Here is a 21,872-nt window from a genome sequence, read left to right on the forward strand (position 1 = left end):
CCTCCTGGGCTTCATGGGGACAAGAACTTGTCTGTCTTCTTTGTCTTTAACACCTTGTCTATTTCTGGATTATATTCAGGGAAGTCACTTGTTTCGTAAGAGCTCCCTGGAAATAGGGAATGCTCCTCTCAGGGGCAAAGTTTGCCAAAGGCCTGGGGGAAAGCACAACAGGATGATGATACTTTAATTAAGGTTTCCTGGATGGCTTTACTTGTGTATTTAAAAAGTTACTTACTTGCTGGACTGGAGAGGAGCTGCTGCCAGTGCAGACACAGCCTGGTGTCTCCTCCTGATTGGTTTCCACACCCCCCCTCCTTTTCCCCCCGGCTTGCTAAACATGGAACTCAAGCAGACCAAAAGTGGCCTTTAGCAGCTCAGCTTGCTCTATTTATAGTCACAGCCCCTCTTGCTGGAGACTGGCTCTGAGCCTTTGCAGCATTAAGTCTGTAACACTCAAACACGTTCTAAATAAAATCGTAACTGGTATCAGAGATGAAAGGCACAGGGCACAAATTCTCTCTGGCACAGCACATACGCTTGTGCCAGAAAACCTCCGCCCAGCCCCAGATCATGGAGCAGAAGTTAGCAACCTAATTTCTGGCCCTTCTGAAATCCTATGGCTCTACAGCAGAGGGCTTCATTTATTAAATGTACCTGAGTGGCCACTATCAATGGTTCCCCGTGCAAATTATTCCTACTCTTAGTAGGATCACGTCTCAGAAGGGGAACTGGGCATGATCTTAGCCATACCTACGTGGCTTTTCCTGGGTCTGGACCACATTGTCAGCTAGTATACATCAGCATAGGTTCACTGATGAAATCAATGGAATTAGCTTGTTTTATACCAGCTGAGGATCTAGCCCTATACATGGAGGATGTATCCTGCCTATTTCTGTGCACTAGTCGGAACTTGGTCCAGAATGTAGATTTTTCTTCATTGAAAAATGTTATTTAGTACTTAATCGTGATTGAATTTTAAACAAAATAGACTTCCACCATCACAAGTGATTATTATATATGTGGCTGCAATGCATGTAGAGATGTTCAAGCTATTAACTATAACAACACCCTCTCTCCCATCTTTCCAGCTATAATAGAAAGGCTATATAAGCCAAGAAAAATAGCAGCAACACCAGACCACCCAAAAAGAGAGAAGACAATAATAAGGAAAAAGCAGAGTGGTATGCAGAGCTCAGAGGACTTGCATTGCAATATCAGAATTGCTTGCTGGAGATTATTTATTATTTGCCTGCTGGTAGTACTTGAAGAACCCAAACCGGGAACAAGATGCTACTGTACTAGGTGCTGTATAAGCACATAACAAGAAGTCATTTCCTGCCCCCAAGGAGCTTACGCTCTGAGATGAGAGTCAACAAGTAGGTAGCAGAAAGGTAACTACAATTACTACTAGTAGTGTTTCAGAGTAGCAGCCGTGTTAGTCTGTATTCGCAAAAAGAAAAGGAGTACTTGTGGCACCTAGAGACTAACAAATTTATTAGAGCATAAGCTTTCGTGAGCTACAGCTCACTTGTTGTGATCAGTGGTCACAGCACGCCACCTGGTGCATGGGGTGAGTGATTGCAAGAGATGGCCCAGCCTGTAGTTCTATGCGTATTGCAGATATATGGTACATAGGGCATAACTCACATTAGCTGTTTGCCTGTGATTCAAGAGGTGTGTTCTGCTCTAGCACAGAAGCAGCAGTGGCATGCAGGGTGGAAAGGACAGTGTTGACGGGTCCCGCCATGCTCTTTGGCTGTAATGAATAATGATTGTAACTCAGAGCCTCAGTGACAGAGGGATTGGGGAAACCAGGGGATAAACAAGTGCAATGGAAGTGCAATCAGCATAACAACCTTGGGGGCAGCTGTTCCACTACCTCCCACCACACTTAGGGTTTCCCGGGTTGACTAATAAAAAAGGGATGATGGGGAACAAAGTGAAGAGAGACACTTCTGCTGCTTTGGTACTAAACACAAGAGCTGCAGGTACAGTCTGCCAAAAATGCTCCACTCATCTGCTATAAGTGATGGCCATCAAATTTATTCAAAAATACATGTGGATTGTTTAGCTAAACTGACTGTATTTCAGAAAAAAGCAGTTACTAAATCATGCCTAAGGTCTTCATCATTGTAATAAAGTTGTCTAATTGAAAAAGTCCACAGTGACAAACTGACAGGAAGTTCATTGACCTAATAGTTGTTTTTGAATTAGTTAGCCTGCAGCTTCTTACCCTCATGCTGTAACTGTTATATTTTTAATATATTCTCTGAAAGAAGATGTGTGCTTGTTAGACTAGTGTTTCTCAACTATGGGACCAGGGCCCTCTGAGGGACTGTGAGCAGGTTTCTGGGGGTCCTCCAAGCAGGGCCAGCGTTAGACCCTCTGGGGCCCAGGGCAGAAAGCTGAAGGCCCACTGCATGGGGCTGAAGCCCAGGTCCCTGAGCCCTGCCATCTGGGGCTGAAGCCCAAGCCTGAGCAACTTAGCTTTGTGGGGCCTCCTGTGGCATGGGGCTCCAGGCAATTGCCCTGCTTGCCCTTAATGCCGGCCCTGGGTTTTACATGCAGAAAACCAGTTGTTGTGGCACAACTGGGCCGTGGAGTTTTTATATAATGTTGGGTGGACCTGCCTAATCTCGAAGTTGAAGTTGCTCTCCATTCTGTTTACTGGGCAGCCGTGTCTGGAATCTTTCTATGACCTGGATATTTTGTAGTATCAAATACAGACCCTAAGAGCTTGTGCAAGAGCCAGCTGTTTTTTTAAGACAGGCACTTAATTTGGCTAATCGAGGAAGCTGGGAGATGGTGTTATGTGTGATGTAAAGGAGATGCAGAGCTGGGTGTGTCATCTGCATGCTGCTGGCCTGTGCTGTCTCATCTGTACTTCCAGTGGCTTCATGTGTAGGTAGGTGCTGAATAATATGTGGTAGAGGATTGAGCCTTGTGTCGGACTCTGGGTGAAAACTTTGGCTTTGGAGAAGTTGTCTGTAATGACTGTCTGAGGTAGGTCTGAGAGGAAGGGCCTGAGAGTATTTCCATTCACCGCTGCAGCTGTGTTGAGATGGGACAGAAATATTTGGTGATCAATAGTATCTAGTGTCACAGACTGGCCAGCAGGATGAGTACGGATGTACTTCCCTTTCCTTTAGGCATGAAGTGCTAATCCATCAGAACAAATGCTGTCTCTACCTGGCCTGAAGTCTGTTTGAGGGGAGTCCTGGACACTGCTAGTTAATAGGTGGCATTGGAGACATTTTTTTGCTAACATCTCAATTATCTTGTTTAGAAAAGGGAGGTTTTTGAAAAGGGAGTATAGGGGAGACAGTCCTAGATGAGGAGGCACTAGATGGGGCCCTGCACAAGATACTACATGATTGGCCTCACAAAAAATAGGGCTGGCCCTGTGTATAGTGATTATAATTTCATATCTTATATGTTCTGATGAAATAAGCAATTGAAAGGCAAAGTGACAGTTAGGGAAAGCTTGATAATTGCACTCACTCTGCAGATTCCTCCCCATCTCCAGCCCAGCACGGTGGAGAGGTGACAGAATGCTGGGAATAATTAAGAAAGGGGTAGATAATAGGACAGACAATATCATGTTGTGTCTATATAAATCCATGGTACACCCAACTCTTGAATACTGTGTGCAGATGTGGTCACCCCATCTCAAAAAAGATGTATTGGAATTGGAAACGGTTCAGAAAAGGACAGCAAAAATGATTAGGGATATGGAATGGTTTTTGTATGAAGAGAGATTGATAAGACTGGGACTTTTCAGCTTGGAAAAGAGACAGCTAAGGGGAGATATGATTGAGGTCTATAAAATTGTGACTCGTGTAGAGAAAGTAGATAAGGAAGTGTTGTTTACTACTTCTCATAACACAAGAACTAGGGGGTTACCAAATGAAATTAATAGGCAGCAGGCTTAAAACAAATAAAAGGAAGTATTTCTTCATACAACACACAGTCAACCTGTGGAACTCCTTGCCAGAGGATGTTGTGAAGGCCAAGACCATAATAGGGTTCATAAAAGAACTAGATAAATTCATGGAGGATAGATCCATCAATGGCTATTAGCTAGGATGGACCGGAATGGTGTCCCTAGCCTCTGTTTGCCAGAAGCTGGGAATAAGCGACGGGATAAATCACTTGATGATTACCTGTTCTGTTCATTCTCTCTGGGGCACCTGGCAGTGGCCACTATCAGAAGACAGTATACTGGATTAGATGGACCTTTGGTCTGACCCAGTAGGGCCATTCTTATGTTCAGCAATGTTCTCCCGTCTCAGAGATGAAAGGCAGCTTTAAACTCAGTGGGCCCCTTCTGAGGAAATGAAAAGACAGCTGAGAAGCTGTCCTAACCCCTGTGGAAGCATATCTAACCCCTGTTACTATGCCTGGCTCTTATTCCTGTTCATCCAGGCCTGGATAACACCTGACATGAGATTTGCGTTTCTGCAGTTGGAAATGCTTCCCAGCAGCCAATAAATTGGTAACAGTTGATTTTTAAGGGGCACCTGTAAATAAGTACTAAATATTCTTATTGGCATCTCTAAGTGCACTGCAGATTTATGGTGCTTACTGGGGGCCATATTGTACTCACCAGTGGGAAATACCTGCAAGAGAGGCCTAGGAAATTGAGGCTCACCTGGCGCTGGGTTCCCTTCACAAGTATCCTGCAGTGGGGTGAGCAGTTTTAGGCACTCAGACTGCACGTGAGTTACTGCTGCTTGATGCGGCATTAATTCCCACACAGTTATCTGTGGGGTCTGGAGTGCAGGGAGCAGCTGCCCTCTCTCACTCCAGGGCACAGCCCCTGCAAATCCCTGATGATGGGGCAGAGTCGTTTCAGTGGGTTTGGCAGCAGAGGGGAGCATATCATTGACCAGCTGCCTCTCCTTTAGCACTCCCTAGCCTGGATATGCCTGACCTAGCTTCCCTCTGCTCAGGTTATATCAGGGGAGTATCAGGCCCTGTTGGGTGTTCGGAATGTCAGTAAAGTGTTACTGTGTGTGAATGCCATTTTGCAGGAGCTACTACAGTAATAAGAGGGAGTGTCTCCATGTCCCAGGGGTGTATGAGTGGTGCACATTCAGAGAAGTGGCACTTGATGCTGGAAGTGACTACCCACCTACTGGCCTGTGTGAAATGGGTTGATGGTCTCAGTTCAGTTCTTAATGGATACTCATACTGGCAAAAGTGCACAGATAAGGCAAGGCCCAGTTACTCAGGCTTTGAGCTGGTGGAGTAAATTTTACCCCAGATGGTGAACAAGGCTGTTGGGTTTGGGTCTGCAGGAGAAGGTTATATCTAACTAAAATTTCACTGAAGAATATTTGGAGGTGGATTTACATTTAGGGCCCAAGTTGAAACTGTTAGCCTCCAGGCCACCTACACTTAGACTATGTCTACACTAGCACTTTTGTCTGTCAGGGGTCTGAAAAAACCACCCCCTCAATTCATAGCCTCAGTTCATTTTCAGGTACACCTCCATGGAAACACGCCCTTCTCTGTGACCTCACAGATGCATTTCCCCAGCTGCTGTGTAACCAAAGGATGCTGTGGAGATTTGAGGGGGAGGAGCCCTCTCCATGGCATCATCCCCTGAAGGCTTAGCTGATTTCCAAATAGAAAGCAGACAAGGAGTTAGTACAGCTGGAAGCTGCTACCGCAGCTCCTGTAGGACCACACTGCTAGAGGGAGGTGAGCCATGTGGAAGTAGCTTCTTTGTCCTTGTATCTGGGGGTGGGAAGGTACCATTCCTTGTGGGCCCTAAAAATCCACAGGGTTGGGAGGCTTCTTCCTATCCAAATTCTACAGCTACTTGAATGCCATTGTGCAAAGAATTCCAAGAGTTTCTGGACCTTGCTCAGAGTATTCTGCCCTGAACCTCCCAAATGTTCAGTTCCTCTGGAAATGAAGCTGTATGTGTTTTTAATCACCATGAATAGCCGAGCAGCAAGACATAAAACAGACTCAGGCAAGCGCTCCTGTACTAGTTGGGTTTTCTAGGCATATGAAACATTTAACAGGTATTTATAGCACTGAGCTATTGCTGTTACGATGAGTCAGTCAATAATTGGACCAGGGTATTCCCAGTTGAGGAACGACAGTAGATTTTACCAAATTCTGAGCTTTTCGTCTCAGTTGCTTGGTTAAGTCTGAAAAGCTCTAGCTGTTTACAGCTCTTCTCTCTGTAGGCAGAGATTGACCATTCTCATGGATAATTTCTTTGTTCAAGAAACTTTAAAGTCAGAGGGCCTGGTTTTCCTCTGCCTTGCTCTCTGTGTAGGCAGTTGCAGCAGTGCAAAGTGAATGTAAGAGACTCCCAGATCAGAACTCTTCCCTCAGAATCAGGCCCAGAGTTCTCATAATTCTTCCTGTGTCCCCAACCTCTCTGTCTCTTCTCCATCAAAAACAAATCAATATTAACAGCGTCCTCCACATATTAGAGCATCTGTCTGCATCCACCTTTTGTCTTACACCTAGGTTGTAAGCTGGTGGGGGCAAGAACCATCGTCTTGTTCTGTGTTTGTACAGCACCTCGCACAACGGGTCCTGGCAGGCAGCTTCACAATACAAATAATAAATAACAATAATAACTTAGATGCAGCCAATAAAAAGTGTTTCGCTAAATTGCATCCTATGCTGGGCTTTCTGTTCAGGCAGGCAGGTGACTCGTGCATTTTTATCTTGGCAGAGTTCTTCAGAGCGGGACTTTGCTGCTTCTATGGTGGGGGGCGGGGAGAGGGAGGCTCTCTGCCTCCCTCAGTGCAGTGCATAGATTTAGGTTTGCAGAAATTCCTTGATTCTGACTGTATCACACCATGTTTTCTGTTGTCTGAGAACCATGGCAATCTCTGGCGGGACGGAAGGGGTTCTCTGGTACAAGAGCGTCTATAGTAGTAGACAGGTTTCAGAGTAGCAGCCGTGTTAGTCTGTATTCGCAAAAAGAAAAGGAGTACCCGTGGCACCTTAGAGACTAACAAATTTATTAGAGCATAAGCTTTCGTGAAGTGAGCTGTAGCTCACGAAAGCTTATGCTCTAATAAATTTGTTAGTCTCTAAGGTGCCACGGGTACTCCTTTTCTTTTTATAGTAGTAGAAAGAGTGATCAGCTGCTTGATTGACTGCTTAATATTCCCACACCTTAACTTCTTGGATAGGGAGGGTTATCTGTAGGGCTCCGTGTCTCAGGGAGATCGTGGAAGTCACGGATTCCGTGACTCTATGCGACCTTCATGACGCCTGCAGCAGCCAGTATGGCTGACCCTCGGGTCAGGTGCTCAAGTGGCCCCAGGGACAGTCACACCAGCTGCTGCTGAAGCAGCTCCGCAGCCAGTCATTCAGGCGATCCCGCAGCCAGCCACACCAGCCGCTGCTGGAGCTGCTCGGGGTCAGCCACACCAGCTGCTGCTTGGGTAGCCCTGGGCAGCAGCTGGTGCAGCTGGCCCCGGAGACTGCCTGAGCAGTGGTCCCGGGGATGGCAGGAGCAGCCGCAGCTCAGTGGTCCCCAGCAGTGGTCTTGGGGGAAACCAGAGCACTGGCAGGAGGGCAGCCCTGGGGACAGCCTGAACAGCCGCTGCTTGGCGGCCCCTGGCAGCTGGTACTACTGGCCCTGCCCTCTCCCCGAGCAGCAGCCCCCCAGCTAAGATTTAGTCAGGGGTATTTATAGTACAAGTCATGGACAGGTCACGGACCATGAATTTTTGTTTATTGCCCATGACCTGTCCATGACTTTTATTAAAAATACCCAAATACCCTACAAGACTAAATTGTAGCCTTAGTCGTCTGTAAGTCAGAATTTGGCATGGCCCAAAGGGCTTTTGAGGGAGGTGCTGCAGGTTTGTTTCTCCTTGTCTTGTGATTGGGAGAGTCTGGATTTCCATCTGGAGGAGGAAGTGGTCTGACCTGGAATTGGGGATGGAGGCAGAACTTGCATTTTTTTTATGTCAACTTCCAGCTCCAGGATCCAACCTAGCATATGGCCAGGTTTGAGTGTAGGTCTGGAGATTACCCATGAAGACGGTGAGCTAGAGTTTGAACAGGTTTTGGGCTATTGTATTGGGAGCACTCTACTAGGAAAAACTACGTGCGCTCCCTTAGATGAAGTCTTTTCTTTGCCCTCCTTTAATTTGGAGAATTTAGATTACTAATTGTGTCTTTCTACACGTTTTCTGATCTACTTACATATCTGGAAAAAGAAAAGGAGTACTTGTGGCACCTTAGAGACTAACAAATTTATTTGAGCATAAGCTTTCATGACCTCTGTATTTTCCACCAAATGCATCCAATGAAGTGAGCTGTAGCTCACGAAAGCTTATGCTCAAATAAATTTGTTAGTCTCTAAGGTGCCACAAGTACTCCTTTTCTTTTTGCGAATACAGACTAACACGGCAGCTACTCTGAAACCTTACATATCTGGGTTTCCAAATAAGCAATTTCTAGGTATGATTCTGATGATTTTCATACCTGACCTTCAGTTTCTCACAGCATAACTGCTGCCCTGTTCTCCTCTTCCCCAGAGAACAACAACAGACCCACAAAGGTGGAGTCTTGTTTAAATTTTAAAAAGTTCTAGCCATCTCCACCCACCCTCCTCCCCTTTACTCCAGAGTTCTGTAGAGGAGCTTCATGGTAGAGAAGGAATGGGGGGGTAGGGGTTGGGGGAATGCACAAGTGCTAATGGCACACAAGGTGCCTATTGCGCATGTGGGTCCCGACCAGGCACTGCTACCAAAAGTCTCTGATCAGCGGCGCCGGGACACACCTATATGTAAAGTGGAGCACCCACAGGGACACACATCTCAAAGAACCTCAGTTACTACACAAGGTGAGTAATCCTCTCTTCTCATAGCCCCAACATGGCTCTGTCGGCACTGGTTTGCCTCACTGCTAGGCCTTTCTGTAGCAACTCCGATACCACGCCCTCTACTCCTGGACCTGATCTCCCAGGACCACAAGCAGCTGCTTCACCCATACCTCAGTGCCCTCCACCTGATGGCCTGGAAGCTCCATGGCTAAATACTATGGAGTTGGCCTGCTCAGAGCCGGTCTGCCAGGTCCTTAGGTAGCAGGAAACCCTTTATCAGGGCTACTTACCTCTCCAAATGGAAGCGGTTCTCCATTTGGGCATCCCAGTGCAGAGTCTCATCCACACAGTTGTCATTGCAGGCTGTTCTTGAGTATTTGTTGCACATGAAACAACAAGGTTTAGCGATTTCATCAGTTAAGGTTCACCTTGCAGCGATTTCAGCATTCCACCCCCGAGTGCATAAACAATCCCTTTTTTTGCACAAGATGTCCATTTGTTTCCTCAAAGGCATAGAAAGACTATACCCAGATGGGAACCCATGCCCCTGTGGGACCTAAACCTGGTTTTATCAAAACTTATGGCCCCCCTGTTTGAGCCACTGGTGATGTGCCACTTGTCATACCTTTTTTGGAAGGTGGCCTGTCTGGTGGCTATGAGTTTGGCCAGGAGGTCACCCCCACACATGATCTTCTTCAATGATAAGGTGCAGCTGCACCTCACCGTGCTTTCCTCCCAAAGGTGGTTTAGCAGTTTCACAGTAATCAGACAATCTTCCTGCCAGTTTATACCCAAAACCACACATGAACAGGGAAGAGCAATGTCTTCCCACTCTGGACATCAGAAATGCCCTAGCATTCTACATTGAGAGGACCAAACTGTTCCACAGATCCACCCATCTTCATAGCAATTGATGAAAGGATGAAAGGTCTCCTAATCTTGGCTTTCATCGTGAATTACATTGTGCATTTGCACCTCTTATGAGCAGGTGGGTATTCCACCACCAGCTGTCCTGACTTCCCACTCCATGAGTGCGCAAACTTCATCAGCAGCATTCCTGGCTCAGATCCCTATTCAGGACATTTGCAGAGAGGCAACTTGGTCATCAGTGCATATATTCTCTGCTCATTACGCCATTACTCAACAGACAAGGGGTGATGCCAGTTTAAGTCAAGGAGTTTCACAGTCAGCATGTCCATGAACTCCGATCCCTCCATCGTATGCTACTGCTTGGGAGTCACCTCACATGGAGTGGACATGTGCAAGCACTCAAAGAAGAAAAAACAGTTACTAACCTTTCTGTAACTGTTGTTCTTCAAGACATGTTGCATATATCCATTCCACAACCCGCTCTCCTACCCCTCTTTCAGAGTTGGCTGGAAGAAAGCAAAGAAATTGGTCAGGTCCTTTAGACCAGCACTATGAGCGCGCAGCACCAGGAGGCACCAGAGCTGATCTGCTGTGTACCACTGAGAGAAAAATTTCCAGAGACTGTGCTCGGAGAGCAGAGACATCTATAGTGGAATGGACGTGCAACACATCTTGAAGAGAACAGTTACGGAAAGGTTATTAACAGGTTTTTTTGGCAAGAAGTCAGCTTACTTCCTGCATCAGCTAGCATCTCTATTATGCGTCCTCCTATCCTGATGGACTTAAGTGGTATTTCATGGAGTCTGTGTGAAGTGTTCTCAACATTGTCTATCCACTGTAGGTGTTTCTTACTAGCTGATGACAAGCAAAAGCCTTGCAAGGGGACCCATATAGAAAAGATATGCCGTACAAATTAAGGGGTGCCGGAATGGGGGGGGGAGTGGCAGGGGACCATGACCCTCCCATATTTTGAAAGTGGATGGGCTGGGCCCTGGCCCTGCCCCTGCCCCTCCTTTCTCCTTGCCTATGGGTCCCCTGCCCAGGGAAGATGGAGGGTCCACGGCTCCTTTCAGCTGCTGGGTTGGGGTAAGAGCTGCATGGGCAGTTGTGGAGCCGCGGACCCTCCTTTTTCCATTGGGTGCAGGGGCAGCGGACCCTTCCCAAAAGTGGGGATGCCAGGGGCCCCACCCCCTCTGAGGCCCCGCCCCCTCCCCGCCTCTTCTGCCCAAAGCCCCGCCCAAGCTGGAGCAGTCTGGGAGCCGCAGCCCCTCCATCTGCCAGGGGTGTGGAAGCCAAGAACAGGGAGGGGAGGGGGAGGCCGGGGACGTGGGCCGGGGGTAGGGTTGCCAACTTTCTAATTCCAGAAAACTGAACACCCTTGCCCTGCCCACTGCCCCTTCATTGAGGCCCCGCCCCCTCCCTCCATCGCTTGCTCTCCCCCACCCTTTCTCATGTGCTCGTTTTCACTGCAAGGCCTAAACAGGCATATTTATTGTTTTGACAGACGAATTATGCTAAGTTCAGGTTTTATTTGTTACAGGACGCTAGAGCTGGCAGCAAAATAGTCAAAAAGGGTAAAAAAAAAAATGAAATTTCACACAGGTTTTCATGATGCTTTCTCTCCCCGCTTCCCATTTTTCATAACCAGCTCTATGGTTTTTGTTCACTGAAGTTGTTGTAATTTTATGTGCGGAATTAGGACCACACATTATCACAGTTGCAATGGGTCCATTTAAAGGCCCACTCCTGAAGCCCAAATACAAATCCGTAGAGCACAACCCCAGAAATGCACACCTGCCTCCCACACCTACATACAGATGCACTCATGTATTCATGTGTACACATCTAGCATGCCCTAACACATTATTCCACATTATTTATTATTATAATGGTTGTTTAGTGCCTAGAGACCCCACTTAAGATCAGGACTCCAGCGTGGTAGGTGAGGGACATACACATAAAAAGAGAGAGTCTGCAACAAAGAGTTTATAATGTAGCTAAACAAAGGTGGGGAGAACTGTTTGATACATTGGCTCTTCTGCAATTACTAGTCAACAACATTCATTTTTTAAGAAACAATATATTTCTTTTAGAGTTCCCTTCTCTTTTAAAATGAATGCACACATTTTATGTCATCCATTTTTTTGTGTACAAGTCAGCAGAAGGAATAAAAATCAAAGAGGTAGGCTGCAAATTGTATTCACACAGGTATACACACAAGTGGCAATACACACACCTTTCTACACAAAGACACACAGTCTCTTACACACATACAATGCATGCATGCACACACTTGCCTACACAGAGACACTTTTTCATACACTTTTCCATGGGCTGCCTAAATCACACAGCCAGGAAGAGAGGAGGATGGGCTGGAGCGGAAAAATGGGGGATTGGGGGTGGAGGAGAAAGGATGGGGAGGGAAAGAGGCCAAGGACAAGATCAGGGTGGGAGTGAGAGTGGGCAGTGAAGGAAAGAGAAGGCGATGGGGGGGGGATATGTGGGGTGGATGGGAATGCAGTGGGAGGCAGAAGGCTACAGGTACATGATGATGTGGGGGTCACGGGTGTACAGGGACATAATATGAGTGCAGCAGTGTATGGAGGTGAATGGGGTGCAGGGCTGTGAGGGTGAGGGACATGGGGTTGGTGGTTCTGGGAGGTGGAGAGGATGGGGGGGAGAGCGCTGTAAGGGGTACAGGGCTGGGAGGGATAGTTGTGGGGGCAGGATAGGATGAGATGGGGAGGGGTGCAGTGAGTGGGTTGGGGGCAGGGGGTGGGATGGGAAGGGATGCAGTGAGGGGGATGGGGTTTAGGGGGGTTGGGATAGGGGGGTGGGATGCAATGGTACAGCCCTAATCCCAGCACTCAGAAACAGGGATACATACCTCGAACTCCTGGGTGCCGGTGATGGGGCGCCAGACAGACCGCAGTTCGCTGCAGGGCACGCACCACAGCTCGAGCCAGCCACACGAGGAGAAGAGGCCGGGCAGCAGTGGGAGAGGCACGCACCATATGACCCCTCCATAGCCGCCTGCTGAGCGCTCATGCTAGTTCCTCCACTGCACTAACCCAGCCAATGGGAGCTGCACCTGCGGGTGGGGGGCAGGGCAGCATGCGGTCCCCCCTGATCTCCTCTAAGCCTAGGAGCCGGACATGCCAGCTGCTTCCTGACCCGGGAGCTGTGCGGCGCGGCAGCTAGCAGGAAGCCTGTCAGCCCCGTTGCACAGTGGCACCGCCAATCGGACAGTCAATGGCCCGGAGCCACTAGGATCCCTTTTTGACCAGACACCTGGTCACCCTAGCTGGGAGCTGCTCTCTGCCCCCACACCCTGGGCAGGTGGAGGGTCCACGGCTCCCCACAACTGCCCTCGTGGCTCTTACCATGGTCAGGTTTGTTGTAGAATCGGAGACAGGTTCTGTGTATTTCAGTAGGATCCCCGCCGAGTTGGTGGTGGGCAACCCTGCCACTGACAGGGCCCTGGGTTGGGACCTGGTGGAGATGGTGGGCCTGGGTCCCCCTATGCTGGTCACCGCCCACCCCGGGGTGGTGGCCCAAATCACCTACACTATTGACTCTGGCCGCTGGGCCGCACTGCCTTTTGAGCAAGGACCATATCGCTGACTGTGGCCATTGGGCCACACTGCCCTGAGAGCAAGCGCCGGGCTATTGACTCTGGCCACAAGGCCACGCAGCCCCACAGACTCATCCATGGGGCTGTAACACACCACTCCCCCGCCCTCAAAGGGTGATGGGGTGTATCAGCCCTGCGACAGTCCTCTACCCCTCTCCACACACACACACACGCTTTTGGGAAGGGTCCACTGCCCCTGTGTCCAATGGAAAAAACGAAAAATCTTAAGAAAGAATGAGGGTTTCAGACCCTCTGGTGAAAGGATGAGAAACTCCCTTGTGGCAGGAGACTGGATCATTTTTATTTCTAACATGGTGTTTATATTGGAATATCCAAGCATGTTCTTTACCCTGTGACTTGAATGATTTGGGCCCATTACTGGTGCAGAAAACAAGACCTCCTGTCTCCACTGATGATCTCTGTCCCCACTTCCACAAGTCCCCTTGTGTCACCACAACCCCAAGCCACTATGCCTGTCGACATCATTGGTGAAATCTTGGCCCCAAGGAAGTCCATGGGAGCTTTGCCATTGACTTCAGTGGCAACAGGATTTCATCACAGATATGTCACTACGTTCTCAGATAAAATGATGCCTGGAAGATATTGTCAATGAAGCTGGGGAATCTCAATGTTCAGTTATGTGACACATCCTATCACCTGTTGCACTTGTCAGCTACGGATGATATGAGATTACATAGTACCATAAGGCCCACATTGGGAAAGAAATGTTATTACTAGTTAAAAATCAAGTACCAAAGTGCTTTAAAACAGTATAAAAAGACTTTTAAAAGGTCCAGAATAGGAGATATCTGCAGTCCAGGCCCTTTAAATCTACCCCTAATCTTATCCTGGGCTTTATGTTAAAAGGAGTCTGGGAGCAGTGTCAGAGAATGAAATATACTACACTACCAAATTTATCCACAGGACATAGTGACTACCTAGCACGCTGATTCACTTGGAAAAACAACTCAGGGTTTTTAATGTAATTTACTACCACAAGTTTAGTAAAACAGACAGCTATAGAAAATTACAGTGTTGCACTAATTAGAAGAAATGTGGTCTTGGAACAATATCAGAACAAACACTAACCATTATAGATTGCTTTCCATTTATTTCTCTTGTTTCCATATATGTGTATATAATCTATCAGAAGTATCTGTATTCAACAAATAAGCTCTTGTACATAAAGTTACCGGATACCATGCCCAGCACTTCACCACATCCTGTCATTTAATCTAGCTGACATGTGTTTGAGTCCTTTTGATCTATACTAACTACCTTTATCTCAATGTAGATCTCAGCTGCCCTATCTGCTATTTCAAAAAAAGCTTTAATCAGAGGGCATGAGCTAGTCTTATTGAATTATATTATTCCTCCTCCCCCTAAAACAAAGCGATGTCATGTTTGGTCTCCTTCTTTTTGTTTACTTTTGCATCTACATTTTGATTAGAAATGTTATGTTTGTTAAAGGAACAAGAGGTTATGTAAGTAGATTTAGAATCACTCTAATTTAATTTGAGTACAGAAAAAAACGGACGTTTCCAGAGCATTTTAACTGAAAGGTGAGTGTAAGTTCATGTAAGCCTGGGGCTGCACACAACCAAGAGGGCTGACACACCGTTATCACGACTCTATAGACTAAGAAAAGTCTCAGAGGTAGCACTTTTAACTTCCACTAGTCAGAGTGCCACAGTTACGATGCCTTTAGCCCTTGATGATGTGGGAGAGCCCTATCGGTTAGCCTCAACTTTAAGGGTATGTCTGTACCTAAATGTTACAGCAGAGATACTCATGACCCCGATGGGATATGTTCTCCCATCGCTGTAGTTATTCCACCTCCCTGAGAGGTGGTAACCAAGTTGACAGAAGACTTTTTCTGTCGACCTAGCGCTGTCTAGATCTGTGTAGCTACATCTCCGAGGGGTGTGGATTTTTCACACCTCTGAGAGATGAACCTATGCTGATGTCATTTTTCACTATAGATCAGCCCTAACCCTCCTTTCCAAATGCGTGGTATGGTCTAGTGGCTAGGGCACTAGCCTGAGAACCAGCAATCCTGCATTCTATTTCTGACCTGCCATGTGATTTTGGACAAGTCATTTCCACTTCTGCTTCCCTTGCCACTGCTTGTCTATTTAGATTGCAACTTCTTTGGCATAGGAAGTGGCTCTCATTATGCATTAGTGCTCAGTACAGCAATGGGCTGATCTGGTATGGGACCGTAATACAAATAATACTTAGAGATGTAAGTAATACAGTGTCTATGCAAACGCTGTGTTGCCCTAACTACACTGACATAAGCCCTACACCTGTCATGGAGGTGGAGTTATTATGTCAATGTAGCAGGACACTTACATCAGCAGTACAAGGTGGTAGTGTAGACACTGACATAATTAGGGCGACATAAGCTGCCTTACATCAGCCTAAATGTGCAGTTTAGACCATGCCTAATTCAATTTAAGGGTGGGGAGGGACAATTAGACCTAGGCTAAAACACAATTTCTAAACTTAGCTCTGTCCACCCTGTTCTACCAAACCTTATTTAAGTTTGAATTGGTTTGAAGTGATTCAGCACAATTTGCTGACTCTTTTGAGGTTTAGAACCGAGACTGTTAGAAATAGAGGAAACGTTCTCCCAGATCAATCACATTTGTTTGTCCATTGATTTATATTCGGGCTTCACAATGGACACCCCATAGAAGTATTTACTTAGAAAGGTTGAATTATTCAATAGAGTTTCTGCTGCTGTTGCTAAACGTACATAAAAAGGCCAGAAAGAACAAGTAGTGCCAGAAGAAGCTGGACCCGGAGACTAAATAGTACATTGTTGTTTACTTCATTAAAATTAATACTGCTTCCTATTATGAATGCCCTTGGGTTTCTGCCAACTAGTTCTAGCAGGAGTTAACAAGCAGCTAACGACAGAACAATATATCCTCCCTTTTAGCATTAATAAATCCATATTCCTATCTTGCCAACATCTTTTGTTTGACACATTAATGACTATACAGCTATATAATTTTCTTACCGATAGCTCTCATGTACCTTATTTGCAGGATGCTGCAATCCATCCATCAGTGAAAACCAGCAAAAGAAAAGCTGAAATAAAGGCAACAGAATATGTGGCAGAACCAGCACATTGGTATGATTCTCCCTTTGTCTACCCCAGTTTCCCACTGGTGCAACACCCCTGACCTTAGTAAATTACTCCCGGTTTTCATCCTTAGACTCAGGCCCATTGTTTTCTGTACGCTTCCCTTCTCCATGAGAGCATCTGCAAAGTTTCATTCAGTGGAAATGTTTCTAGGAATCAGTGTTAGCGTAGCCTGGGGGTACTCGGGGCTGGGGTGCCGATGGTGACTTTGCAGTACTCAGAAGCAGAAATGAATATTTCTTGCTGTGATGACTTTTCTACCATCTTCATGATTAAGACCAGTTGCACAGACTGGATTGGCCACTGCAGTGGGGGCAGAAAAAAATATTATGTCATCTGGGCGATCTTTCACCACTAATTCACTGAGATTCTGGATGCATTGTGGGAGATGTGAAAGTCTACATTTCCAGTTTAGTGAAATCATACAAAAAGGTATGGGGGTGTTGGGGGTCTGTTGTGGATTGAGATGATTGTCTCCCTCTGGGAAGGCAGAGTGCCATCAACCCCCAAAAGAGCCATCATTAGGGTCGTGCTCAAGAAATTGGGCCATTCTCCAGTTGCATTGCGGGGTGAGGGAACTCAGGCATAATTTAGAGTCCTCAGTTTTCCTTCATCTCTGTCCATCAAGGGTTTGGTCTCAGTACAAATATTGTACTAACGTCATTGGCTGAAGATCTCATCCTAGTAATGAACAAAATGGTCATGTGTGTCCATGCTGATTCTTCTATATCTGTAAGCAGACTTAGATAATGTTGGCCATTAGATTTTGTTGAATGGACTTGGAGGCGTGAATGGGTTGTTGACTCAGCTGTGAACCTTGGCAGAGGTGGTCAGGATCCCACATGAGTGGTTCCATTCTTTCCTTCCTGCCCAGAGGATTAGATTATGTAACTGCTGCACACTACCATGGTGTGGAGTTCTACAAGGCGCTGTTTTCCCCTCCATCCTAGTCTATGTGCTTGTGAAGCTGGTGGGAGAGAGAGTAAGGTGATCTGGGCTGTGATGCCACCACTTTTTCACTGGACAAAAACAGTGCTAGAGTCTTTGCTTTCCATGAGCCTGGCTGAGGCAGGGATGTGGATAGAGTGGGTCAAGGGCAAATCCAGATTTGTAAGAAGCGACGAGAACGATAGCACTTCTTATGATAGAGGAGTTGCCCCACCTTTGTCCGTGACGTTCACAGTTTCGGGTGCTTCTTGGTTACCAATTCTTTCAGATGGCATCAGTGACGAAAAGTGCCCTTTTCCCATCAGTTTGGGGCGATACTGTCTCTGTTTTTCTCTGATGTGGACTTGCCACAGTTATCCGTATCTTTGCCCTGGTCTACACTAGGCGTTGAGGTCGAATTTAGCAGCGTTAAATCGATGTAACCCTGCTCCCGTCCACATGACGAAGCGCTTTTTTTTTGACTTAAAGGGCTCTTAAAATCGATTTCCTTACTCCATCCCCGACAAGGGGATTAGTGCTGAAATTGGTTTTGCTGGGTCGAATTTGGGGTACTGTGGACGCAATTAGATGGTATTGGCCTCCAGGAGCTATCCCAGAGTGCTCCATTGTGACCACTCTGGACAGCACTCTCAACTCAGATGCACTGACCAGGTAGACAGGAAAAGGCCCGCAAACTTTTGAATTTCAATTTCCTGTTTGGCCAGTATGGCAAGCTGCAGGTGACCATGCAGAGCTCATCAGCAGAGGTGACCATGATGGAGTCCCAGAATCGCAAAAGAGCTCCAGCATGGACCGAACGGGAGGTACAGGATCTGATCGCTGTATGGGGAGAGGAATCCGTGCTATCAGAACTACGTTCCAGTTTTCAAAATGCCAAAACATTTGTGAAAATCTTCCAGGGCATGAAGGACAGAGGCCATAACAGGGACCCAAAGCAGTGCCGTTTGAAACTTAAGGAGCTGAGGCAAGCCAACCAGAAAACCAGAGAGGCCAACGGCCGCTCTGGGTCAGAGCCCCAAACATGCCGCTTCTATGATGAACTGCATTCCATTTTAGGGGGTTCAGCCACCACTACCCCAGCCGTGTTGTTTGACTCCTTCAATGGAGATGGAGGCAACACGGAAGCAGGTTTTGGGGGCGAGGAAGACGATGATGATGAAGTTGTAGATAGCTCACAGCAAACAAGTGGAGAAACTGGTTTTCCCGACAGCTAGGAACTGTTTCTCACCCTGGACCTGAAGCCAGTACCCCCCGAACCCACCCAAGGCTGCCTCCCGGACCCACCAGGTGGAGAAGGGACCTCTGATGAGTGTACCTTTTAAAAGACTATACAAGGTGTAAAAGCCAGCATGTGCGGAGGGAGGGGCGACTGATGACATGGCTTACAGGATTGGCTTACAGGAATTAAAATCAACAAAGGAGGTGGCTTTGCGAGAAACTGAATGGCCGCCTCAAGAATAGAACTGAAAACCTCAAGGATAGAACTCAAAACTGGGTTTTGCAGGCCATTGATTTCACAAAGGGAGGGAGAGAGGGAGGGAGCAGAAAATGAATACAAAACAAATCTGGCCATTTCTTGTTTTGAGCCACTTCATCTATCTTTATACATCTTGCTGGCAGCAGACTGTGCAGTACGACCGCTAGCCATTGTCACTTCCTGGGTGCTCGGCAGAAGACGGTGCAGTATGACTACTGGCCATCGTCTTCTTCTGGCTGCAGATTAAAAGACAGTGCACTGCCGGTAGGACTCAATCGCCATGACACGAAACAAGGGAAATGACCTGGCTGAGTCACTCCCATGTTTGCCCAGGCGCCTGGTTAAAAGAGCACCCAGGACTACGTCGACAACGGCTACCAATCATACTGCACTGTCTGCTGCCAAAAGGCAATAAACTGCTGCTGTGTAGAAATACAGTACCACGTCCGCCAGCACCCAGGAGACATACGGTGACGGTTAGCTGAGCGGCCTCCATGTTTGCCGTGGTATGGCGTCTGCACAGGTAACTCAAGAAAAAAGGCGCAAAACGATTGTCTGCTCTTGCTTTTACGGAGGGAGGGAGGGAACGGGGGCCTGAAGATATGTACCCAGAACCAACCGCGACAATGTTTTAGCCCCATCAGGCACTGGAATTTCTACCCAGAATTCAGATGGGCGGTGGAGATTGCAGGAACTGTGGGATAGCTACCCACAGTGCAAAGCTCCGGAAGTCGACGGTTGCCTTGGTACTGTGGACACAGTCCGCCGACTACATGCACTTAGAGCATTTGTGTGGGGACACACACACTCGACTGTATAAAAACGCTTTCTACAAAACCGACTTCTATAAATTCGCCCTAATTTCGTAGTGTAGACATACCCTTTGTGATCTCTAGCCTGGGTTATTGTAATGCATTCCAAAAGGGCTACCCTTAAAAAACACCGAGAAACTGCAGCTGTTGCAGAATGCAGTGTCTCACTTTCTTAGCAATGAACATATTTTAATGGTGTTCCAAAGACTACACTGACTCCCTAGCAGCTTCCCCGTTCATTTCAAAATGCTTATATTGGTATGTAAAGTGGGGGGGAAGGATAGCTCAGTGGTTTGAGCATTGGCCTGCTAAACCCAGGGTTGCGAGTTCATTTAGGGATCTGGGGCAAAAATTGGGGATTGGTCCTGCTTTGAGCAGGGGACTAGGTGACCTCCTGAGGTCCCTTCCAACCCTGATATTTTGTGATTCTATGAATCCTAACTACCTGCATGACCACTTCTCTCCTGTGCACGAATATGGCGCTTGGGATCAACTGATGTTCTCTTGCTTATGGTCCCCAGTATTGAATGTCTAGGGGCTAGATGAGAATTTTCAAAGGAGGGCTCTAAAATCCATTTGTCCCTTTTGGACTGAAAAGAGAGGTTACTCACCCTGTGCCGTAACTGAGGTTCTCTGAGATGTGTGTCCCTATGGGTGCTCCACTGTAGGTGCGGCAGTGCCTCCTGAGCCTGGGATTGGAAATCTTCATCAGCAGTGGCCGTTAGACCACACATGCACACCTCCCCATCTTGTGCCGTGAGCAGCATGCGTATATATAGCGCTGTGCAGTCCAACTTCCCCTCCCCCATCCCCAGCTCCTTTTCTACCACAGAGCTTATCTTTTAGCTCCAACGCAGAAGGGAGGAGGATGGGTTGTGGAGCGCCCATAGGGACACACATCTCAAAGAACTGGAGTTACTGCACAGGGTGAGTAACCGTCTCTTCTTCTTCGAGTGATGTCCCTCTGGGTGCTTCACTGTAGGTGACTATAAAGCAGTGGTCCTCATTGTAAGGTTGGGGCTTTGGAGTGGCATTCACGACGGATGATAGGACAGTTTGTCCTAGCACAGTATCTGATGCTGCATCATGAGTAATGGGGAGTGATGGCTAAAAGTGTCCGCAGAAGCCCATGTGGCTTCTTTGCAAATGTCATCAGCATTGTTAAGAAAGGCAATCGAGGTGGAAGAGAGCAGGTGGGATGTACTCTAGTTCTAGGAGGAGGTTGCCCATTGTGTCATTGATAGGACAGGTGTATACACCGCGAGATTCACTTGGGAAGGCCTTGCTTAGAAATGGCTGTGCCTTTTGATCTTTTGGCCATTGATAGGAATAAGTGTGGAAATCATCTGAAAGCTTTAGTTCTGTCTAGGTTGAAAGTTAATGCTCATCAGATGTCCAGGGTGTGCAATGCTGCCACCTGCTCATTGCTGTGTGGCTTTGGAAAGAAGCAGAGAAGGTGGATAGATTGGTTTAGATCGGGGTGGTCAAACTACGGCCCGCGAGCCGTTTTAAACTGGTCCACGAGCTCCTGCTGGGGAGTGGGGTCGGGCGCCACACTACGCGGCTCAGCCCCACTCCGGCCAGGGCGCAGGGTTGGGGCCGCAGCACGTGGCTCCCAGAAGCTGCAGGATGGCCCTGCTCCAGCTCCTATGTGCTCAAATGGCCCACTCTGGGCTCCAATGGGAGTTGCAGGGGGGTGCCTGCGGATGGGGCAGCATGCAGAGCTGCCTGGCCACGCCTCCGTGTAGGAGTTGGAGAAAGGACATGCTACTGCTTCTGGGAGCCGCTTGAGGTAAGTGCCACTTGGAGCCTGCACCCCTGAGCCTCTCCCTATGCCCCAATCCCCTGCCCCAGCCCTGATCCCCACCCCCGCTCTCCAACCCCCTCGATCCCAGCCAGGAGCACCCACACCAAACCTCTCATCCCCAGCCTCACCCCAGAGCCCACACGCCCAGGTGGAACCTGCACCCTTTCCCGCACCCCTGCCCCAGCCTTGATCCCCCTCCCACCCTCCAAACCCCTCGGTTCCAGCCCAGAGCACCCTGCTGCACCCCAAACTCCTCATCCCTAGCCAGAGCCCAGACCCCCAACCACAGCCCTCACCCCCTCCAACACCCCAATTCCAATTTTGTGAGCATTCATGGCCCACCATACAATTTCTA

This window comes from Dermochelys coriacea, chromosome 3 (genome assembly GCF_009764565.3).
Source record: "Dermochelys coriacea isolate rDerCor1 chromosome 3, rDerCor1.pri.v4, whole genome shotgun sequence".
NCBI classification, from domain to species: domain Eukaryota; kingdom Metazoa; phylum Chordata; order Testudines; family Dermochelyidae; genus Dermochelys; species Dermochelys coriacea.